Genomic DNA, 9,315 nt, shown 5'->3' with positions numbered 1-9,315 from the left:
AAGTTCACTAAACTTTTTAAGTACGCTCAGAAATTGGTGACTAATGAGTGGAAAAGAATAAGACGTTTTATACAAGCGCTTAATGTGGAGAGTCAGGAGGGTCTGGCAGTAGCCCAAATCTCTATATTTACTGAAGTTTTGAAGAAAGCACAGAGAGTTGAGAGCACAAGGATGCAAGTTAAGGACTTCCATAATAAGAAAAGGAACAACTCTAATTATACCTCTGGACAAGCTAGTAAGAGTACCCCACCTTCCAAGATGGGAAGGGGAGCAGGAGGAGTAAGAACTGCAGGAGTTTCAAGAGGAGTTTTATCCAGAGGAGGTCGTAGTGGGCCCATTCAAGCGACAGGAGTGCCTTCTAGTGGCCCGGCCATAACTCCCTAAGTTAGTTGCGGCTACTGTAGCAAACCAAATCATTTGGAGAAAGATTGTTGGAGAAAGTCGGGGAAATGTTTGTTATGTGGTAGTGCTGAGTACCAACTTGCGAATTGTCCAAGTAAGCTGAAAGTAGGAGGTAGCACTCAAAGGTTAGAAAAGTCAACTTTCAAGCACACTAGTGCTGGAGGGAGTCGACCAAAGGTACCTGTTAACTCCCTAAGTTAGTTGCGGCTACTGTAGCAAACCAAATCATTTGGAGAAAGATTGTTGGAGAAAGTCGGGGAAATGTTTGTTATGTGGTAGTGCTGAGTACCAACTTGCGAATTGTCCAAGTAAGCTGAAAGTAGGAGGTAGCACTCAAAGGTTAGAAAAGTCAACTTTCAAGCACACTAGTGCTGGAGGGAGTCGACCAAAGGTACCTGTTAGGGTTTACGCGTTGGACTATCAACAGATTCCCGATGCTACTGAGGTGGTTGAAGGTATGATCCCTATTTTCCACCGTCTAGCTAAGCTTTTAATTGATCCAGGTGCGATACATTCTTTTGTGAACCCTAATTTCATGAGTGAAATAGATTTGTAGCCAATTAAGTTACCTTATGATTTGGAGATTAGAACGCCTATTGGGGATCAAAGTTTAATCACTAAATTGGTATATAAGGATTGTGAGATCTAGGTTGGGGAACGAAAATTACTGGCCGATTTGATAGGTTTAGCAATTAAGGGATATGATGTGATCCTAGGAATGGATTGGTTAGCCCGTTACAATATCCAGTTGAACTGTAAGACGAAAATTGTAGAATTGTACATCCCAGGAGAGGCCACCCTGAAACTGGATATAAAGGGCAGATTAGACTCATCTGCACTTATCTCAGGAATTCGAGTTAGGAAAATATTAAATAAGGGAGTTCAGGAATATTTGACTTTTCTTATTAATACTCCTAGTGATAAAGTGAGATTAGAAAACATGCCTGTAGTAAAGGAGTATCCGGATGTCTTTCCTGAAGTGATAGCAACTCGAGTAGGGACCGACCAATGTCAAGTAAAGAGCTAGTGGTTCCGCGAGGTCCAATTACAAGGAGTCGGGCTAAGAAACTTCAAGAGGCTATGCAAGCCCTAGTTCATCAAGTTCAAGTGCAAGATGGAGGGTCAAGTGAAGCTCAAGGGCTCATAGCTGATGATCTTAAACTTTGAACACTTGTTCAAGTGATTGAAGCCGAAAATAAAGAAGCTTAGTTCTATTTAAGGTTGTTGTTAACTCGGCCAATCATTGGTTCCATTATGGCCGAATGGTTTTGTTATATTTCCTAATTTATTTAAGTTAGTTTTGAGTCTTCAATTCAGGCAGCTTAAGCTTTAGGGTTTCTTTGTAAAGGCTATAAATAGTCTTTCTTCTCAAAGAGAACATGGATACGATCAGAATTTTACTCCCATTTTTTCACTTGTGTGATAACAACTCTCTTTCTAAGAGATTCTTCTTTGAATACTTGAGAATTTACTTGGGTGTTCATTGGACTTATCAATCAAGAATCACACTTGATTGTGGCGTCTTCTACTTTGTTCCTAGGTTCACTTATTCAAACTCTTGTGGGTTGAGATTAAATTCTAGGTTCGCAAGTTGTTCGTCTAGTGGAGTTAAGGAATTCCGCCCTTAACTTGATATCATCATCTAGATCCGGGACTAATGGGATACGAGTTCAGGCCTTCTTGGTGGGTTCGAATCAGTTGGTATCAGAGCTAGTTGACGTCATCAAGTATACCCAGTTGAGTCTTGTAAGTTTTCTCTCGTTTCGTGTATTTCTCAAATTTGGTCGTCTTGTTGTGTCTTCCAAATATCCATCGTGTCTTGTCCTTTGTGTTTTACTGTGTCAAATATTGTCCTTAGGTAATTGTGCAAATCTGAATCTGGTTGCTGGTTTTTTTTTCTTTTTCTCGTTAGTTGTTCACTCATTAGATATATCCTTGCCGTTTATGCTTGTTTAATCCGCACCTTGTGATTGTCCAAATCGTTATTGCATCGCGTCTTATTGTCGTTTGTGGCTGTCCGAAGTCTTGTCCTTGCATCAAACCTGGAGTGTTGAATCTCCCTCTTGTTCTTGTGTTTATTCGTTAATAGCCGTCTAGGATCAAAAAAAAAAAAAACTCAGGTCGAATCTGTTTTGCAATTTTTGGAAACCTTGAAAGGCTTACCTTTGTTTTGGAAAATCTTGATTTCTTGATCTATTTCTCTGTGAATCTCGAAAGTCTTTATATAAATTGCTGGGGGTTCACCGAATCTTGGTGGTAGTCTAGATTGGCACAAGTATCAATCCACTCTTGCTCTTGAAATCTTGAAGCCAGGGTTGACCACCACTTGAACCAACCTCTTGTTGTGCGGCTGCCTTGAAAACTTGTTGTCTTGGACACAAGGCAGCCTTGGAACTTGCGGTTGTCTTGCCCAATCATTGAAACCTTGCTCACAAGGCTGACCACCGCTTGAGACATTGAAACCATTGTCAAAAAAAAAAAAAGGATCTTGCTGGCCGAAACTTATTCCAGGTTGGCAATCTTGTCTTGTGCTATTGATAAAGCCGTGACTGTTATTGGTAGATTGTGGGAACTTGAAGTCTGATTTGTTGTGGCCTTGGAGTTTGTGAGTTGATAAGGAGTTCTTATCTACTTGTTCTTGAACTCTCGAGAAGGAAGTTAGCTCTTGAAACAATATCCTCGAAGCTTGAAACGGAACGACGGTGCGTGCCCTTGGATTGGTTCAACCGCACCGAGCTATTTCCTTCTGACCTGAATTGCTGAATTTCTTGCAGCCTACGTCAAAAAAAAAAAAAAAAAAAGAGAACAGAAGCTGCAAGGACCTACTCCAAGTCGAATTACCTCAATTGTTACCCAAACAGATTTGGAAGTTCTTGGAGGCCACTTTCCAAAACAGTTTCGGAACACTTCAGGCTGCTACCATTGACGCTGAACTACCTTTCCAATTGCCAAATTGAGTTCTAATCCAGGCCATAAACAACTCAAAAGAGACTTACCCTTTCCAAACGTCAACCTTCCTAACCCAAACCCACGAGCTTCCTTAAATGTCGGATCTAATGATCTCATTAGAGTTGCATTGTTCCTAGTCATTGTCGGTTCTTTGTGTCAGTCATCCACATCTCTTTCTTGCATTCTGTCCGTGTCTTCTTAATTCTCTTCTTGTACAATAAAAAAAAAAACCAACTGCAAGTGAACCGCTCCTCTACACCACATTCTTGTGAGATTATTGGTGGTAAGTCCTCAAACCTCTTGAGGAAATTCTGATTTCTTCAAGGAAGGAAATCAAGGGTTTAGAGAGTTGCTTGGCGAGATCATTAGAGTGATTTAGACATTCGAGTGAAACACGAGAGTGAGTGAAACACGTGAGGGAGCGAGTGAGGTACCTTACTTGTTTACTACTAACCATTTTGCAGGAACACCATGGCTCAAGAAGAGGAATTAACTATTGCTCAATTAGCCTTTCAAATGAAGGCTATGTTTGGAGACCAAGAGCAGAAATTGCGCCGAACCATTGAGGAAATACATGAGCGTATAGATAACATGGAGGGATCAAAAAGTGTATTCAATACAACTCGAGCAAGACATCAAGTGGTTGAGTCCAATGGTTCTAACGGTGAGATTGATTTTGGGGAAGAAAGGGGCGGCCAAGGCTATGAACACCCTCCAAGAAAAAACCAAACTGAATTGGTACGTGAGGATGACATCCCTAAAGGAGTTAAATTAACCATTCCTTCTTTTCAGGGCAAGGCAGACCTCGACGCATACCTAGAATGAGAGAGTCGAATGGAGAAGCTCTTTGATTGCCACCACTACACGGAGAACCAAAAGGTGAAGCTAGCAGTCCTAGAGTTCACCAACTATGCCTCCACTTGGTGGGATCAACTCCACATGAGGCAAAGAAGGAATGAAGGGCCCGTGATCGCTACTTGGAATGAACTCAAAAGGGTCATGCGACAAAGGTTCATACCTAGCTACTACCATAGAGATTTGCACCACAAACTGCAAACTCTAACTCAAGGTAGCATGTCGGTTGAAGAGTACTATAAGGAGATGGAGATGGCCATGATCAAAGCTGATGTACGTGAAGACCCCGAGGCTACTATGGCACGATTCGTGTGAGGGTTGAAGCTCGAAATTGCTGATATTGTGGAGCTTCAACACTACCTTGAAATTCATGAGTTATTGGACAAAGCAATCAAGGTGGAAAGGAGGTTCAAGAGGAGGGGTAACAATCGGCCAAACACTAACCTCCAAGGGGAAGGTTGGCGAAATCAACCACCAAAGAAAGAGGAGAGAGGATCGGAACCTTCCAATTGGAACAAGCCTGCCATGGCTTCACATGGTCTCTCCAAGCCCGGTGCAAATCCCTCAAAGCCGAATGGAGCTCCTTCAAGATCAAATGCAAGAGGCAATCCAGACCCTAACTCGGGTGTTTCCAAAGTTAGGAACCGAGATGTGAGGTGTTTCAAATGTCAAGCATTCGGCCATATTGCATCACAATGTCCAAATCAACGAGTGATGTTTGTGAAAAATGGAGAAGCTGTGACCGATGACGAAGAGGATGATTGCAAGGGAATGCCACATCTTATGAGAGATGAAGAGGAGATCATTGAACAACCAACTCTTGATAGACTCGGTCATACATTAGTTGCTCGAAGGGCATTGTCTACTCAAGCTAGTGTAGATGAACTTCAAAGAGAAAACATCTTTTACACTAGATGTTATATCCAAGAGAAGGTTCATAATTTGGTGATTGACCCTGAAAGTTGTACAAATGTGGCAAGTGCTCTCATGGTGGCAAAGCTGAATTTGCCAACTACCAACCATCCACATCCATACAAGCTTCAATGGCTCAACAATAGTGGAGAGGTACGTGTACTTAAACAAGTACTAGTTCCTTTTCGCATTGGTAGATTTGTAGATGAAGTTTTATGTGATGTAGTGCCTATGCAAGCTGCACATATTATCCTTAGGCGTCCTTGGCAGTTTGATAGGAGGGTTAGTTGGGATGGTGTTACCAATCGTTATTCCTTCTCTCATTGTAACAAAAAGGTGATACTTGTACCTCTTACACCCCAACAAGTGCATGAGGATCAAGCTAGCCTTCAAAGGGAGTTTGAACTAGCTAATAAGAAATAGAAAGAACAAAAGAGCCGTGATTTGGATACCACCTGAGAGGTAAAAAGAAAGGGTAAAACCGAATCCAACTCTCTGAAAGGGGCTGAAGGTAATTCGGTCAAGGAAGGGAACAACAGAGTGTTACTTGCTAAGGCTAAGCATGTGCGCAAAGCCTTATTGTCTAATCAACCAGTTTTCCTTCTTATGTGTAAGGTTGTGCTTACTTCTACTAACCAACTCGATGTTTCCTTGCCTAGTGTCTTCACTAAACTTTTACAGGACTATCGGGATGTGTTTCCTGAGGATATTCCTAGTGGTCTACCACCGGTGAGGGGAATTGAGCACCAAATAGATCTCATTTCTGGGGCTTCCTTGCCCAATAAACCACCATATAGGACTAATCCTGAGGAGACTAAGGAATTGGAGAGGCAAGTAGCTGCTTTGTTAGAGAAAGGTTGGGTGAAGGAGTCACTTAGCCCATGTGCGGTACCCGTATTACTTGTCCCCGAAAAGAATGGAACGTGGAGGATGTGCACCGATTGTCGTGCCACTAATGCCATCACGGTAAAGTATCACCATCCTATACCACGTTTAGATGACATGCTTGATGAACTTCATGGTGCCGTTATTTTCACTAAAATTGATCTTAAAAGTGGTTATCATCAAATTAGGATAAAAGAAGGAGATGAATGGAAAACTGTATTTAAGACTAAACATGATTTGTATGAGTGGTTAGTCATGCCATTTGGCCTGACTAATACCCCTAGTACCTTCATGCGTTTGATGAACCATGTCTTACGTGCTTTCTTGGACAAATTTGTGGTAGTCTACTTCGATGATATCCTCATTTATAGTAAAAGTTTAGATGAGCATGTTGAGCATGTTAAAGCTATTTTAGAGGTTCTTCGAAGGGAACACTTGTATGCTAATCTTCAAAAGTGTATCTTTTGCACTAATGAGGTTGTGTTCCTAGGATATGTTGTAAGTGCGCAGGGTATACATGTTGACCAAAGCAAAGTGAAGGCCATCATGGAGTGGCCGACCCCTACAAGTGTTAGTGAGGTAAGGAGCTTCCACGGGTTGGCAAGCTTCTATAGACGTTTTGTCAAGGACTTTTTAACCATTGCCACGCCTCTTACATCCATTGTGAAGAAGAACCAACCATTTTATTGGGGAGATGAACAAGCTAAGTCTTTCCAATTACTTAAACACAAACTCACACATGCACCTGTACTTAGTTTACCTAACTTTGAAAGAACTTTTGAAGTTGAGTGTGATGCTTCTGGTATAGGTGTTGGGGCCGTGTTACTTCAAGAAGGGAAGCCAATTGCCTACTTTAGTGAAAAGCTCAATGGTGCTTCGTTGAATTACTCAACATATGATAAGGAGCTTTATGCACTTGTTCGAGCATTGTAAACTTGGTAGCACTACTTGAAGCCTAAGGAGTTTGTTCTACACACTGATCATGAGTTGCTTAAACATCTCAAGTCTCAAAACAAGCTGAGTAAGTGACATGCACGTTGGATCGCTTTCATTAACACTTTTCCATTTGTGATCAGGTACAAAACCGGCAAGAGCAATGTAGTGGCTGATGCATTGTCAAGGAGGTATACTCTAATCACTACTCTTGATGCAAAATTGCTTGGTTTTGAGTTGATTAAAGAGGCATACCCTGATGATTCTGATTTTGGTAAGGAATATTCAAATTTTCCTAAGTGTAGCCGAGAGGGTTATTCTATGTCCCATGGGTTTTTGTACTTTAAAGATAAACTGTGCATCCCTAGTTGTTCTTTGCGTGAATTACTTGTTAGGGAAGCACATGGTGGCGAATTAATGTGCCACTTTGGAGTGTCTAAGTCACTTTCTATACTCCACGAGCACTTCTATTGACCAAAGATGAGGCGAGACGTGGAACGTGTTATCCAAAGGTGTGTCACTTGTCATCTTGCCAAATCCAAGGTACACCCGTATGGACTCTATACTCCATTACCTATTCCTGCCGTTCCTTGGGTTGATTTGTCTATGAATTTTGTACTTGGTTTGCCTAGGACTCGGTATGGTCATAATTCCATTTATGTGGTTGTTGATTGTTTTTCAAAAATGGCACACTTCATTCCTTGTCACAAAACGGATGATGCTAGGCATGTTTCTCACTTATTCTTTAGAGAGATTGTTTATTTGCATGGTATGCCACGTACAATTGTTTCTGATAGAGACGTTAAGTTCCTTAGTTACTTTTGGAAATCTTTGTGGGGAAGGTTAGGAACTAAACTCTTGTTTTCTACTTCTAGTCATCCTCAAATGGATGGGCAAACTGAGGTAGTTAATAGGACACTCTCTACTTTGTTACGTTCACTTACAAAGAACAATTTAAAGACTTGGGAAGATTGTTTGCCACATGTAGAGTTTGCATACAACTGCACCGTTCATAGTGCTACACACTACTCACCCTTTGAAGTTGTGTATGGGTTTAATCCACTCACACCACTAGATTTATCTCCATTGTCTACTTCTCAACATACTAACATGGATGGTTTGAAACGGGCTGAGTATGTTCGAGATTTGCATGCAAAGATAAGAGTTAATATTGAAAAGAGGACCCTACAATATGTTCAAGGAGCTAATAAAGGTCGTCAAAAGGTTGTATTTGAACCAGGTGATTGGGTATGGTTTCATTTGCGCAAGGAAAGATTTCCCATGCATAGGCGCAACAAGCTCATGCCTAGGGGAGATGGGCCTTTCCAAGTTGTGGAGCGCATTAATGACAATGCATACAAGTTGGACTTACCAGGTGAGTACGGGGTACATGCCACTTTTAATGTGTCTGACTTGCAACCTTATCTTGCAGGAGATGAGTTTGATTTGGGGACAAATCGCCTTCAAGAGGAGGGGAATGATAGCAACTCGAGTAGGGACCGACCAATGTCAAGTAAAGAGCTAGTGGTTCCGTGAGGTCCAATTACAAGGAGTCGGGCTAAGAAACTTCAAGAGGCTATGCAAGCCCTAGTTCGTCAAGTTCAAGTGCAAGATGGAGGGTCAAGTGAAGCTCAAGGGCTCATAGCTGATGATCTTAAACTTTGCACACTTGTTCAAGTGATTGAAGCAGAAAATAAAGAAGCTTAGTTCTATTTAAGGTTGTTGTTAACTCGGCCAATCATTGGTTCCATTATGGCCGAATGGTTTTGTTATATTTCCTAATTTATTTAAGTTAGTTTTGAGTCTTCAATTCAGGCAGCTTAAGTTTTAGGGTTTCTTTGTAAAGGCTATAAATAGTCTTTCTTCTCAAAGAGAACATGGATACGATCAGAATTTTACTCCCGTTTTTTTCACTTGTGTGATAACAACTCTCTTTCTAAGAGATTCTTCTTTGAATACTTGAGAATTTACTTGGGTGTTCATTGGACTTATCAATCAAGAATCACACTTGATTGTGGCGTCTTCTACCTTGTTCCTAGGTTCACTTATTCAAACTCTTGTGGGTTGAGATTAAATTCTAGGTTCGCAAGTTGTTCGTCTAGTGGAGTTAAGGAATTCCGCCCTTAACTTGATATCATCATCTAGATCCGGGACTAATGGGATACGAGTTCAGGCCTTCTTGGTGGGTTCGTATCATAAAGAGTTAGAGTGCTTACCCCTAGAAAGGGAGATAGTTTTTAAGGTTGATGTGACTCCAGGGGTAGTACCTATCTCTAAAACGCCGTATAGAATGGCTCCGGCCGAATTGAAGGAGTTGAAACTACAATTACAAGATTTATTAGAATGGGGCTTTATAAAGGAAAGTGATTCACCATGGAG

General features: G+C 41.3%; 1 pseudogene; it reads left to right on the top strand.

Moving 5' to 3' along the window:
• Positions 1-4,731: 4,731 nt before the first annotated feature.
• LOC140021314 (uncharacterized) lies at positions 4,732-8,472 on the top strand (annotated as a pseudogene).
• The last annotated feature ends 843 nt before the right edge of the window (positions 8,473-9,315 follow it).

This window comes from Coffea arabica, chromosome 11e, assembly GCF_036785885.1.
Source record: "Coffea arabica cultivar ET-39 chromosome 11e, Coffea Arabica ET-39 HiFi, whole genome shotgun sequence".
Taxonomy (NCBI): Eukaryota; Viridiplantae; Streptophyta; class Magnoliopsida; order Gentianales; family Rubiaceae; genus Coffea; species Coffea arabica.
This window is presented reverse-complemented; position numbering and strand designations above follow the sequence as displayed.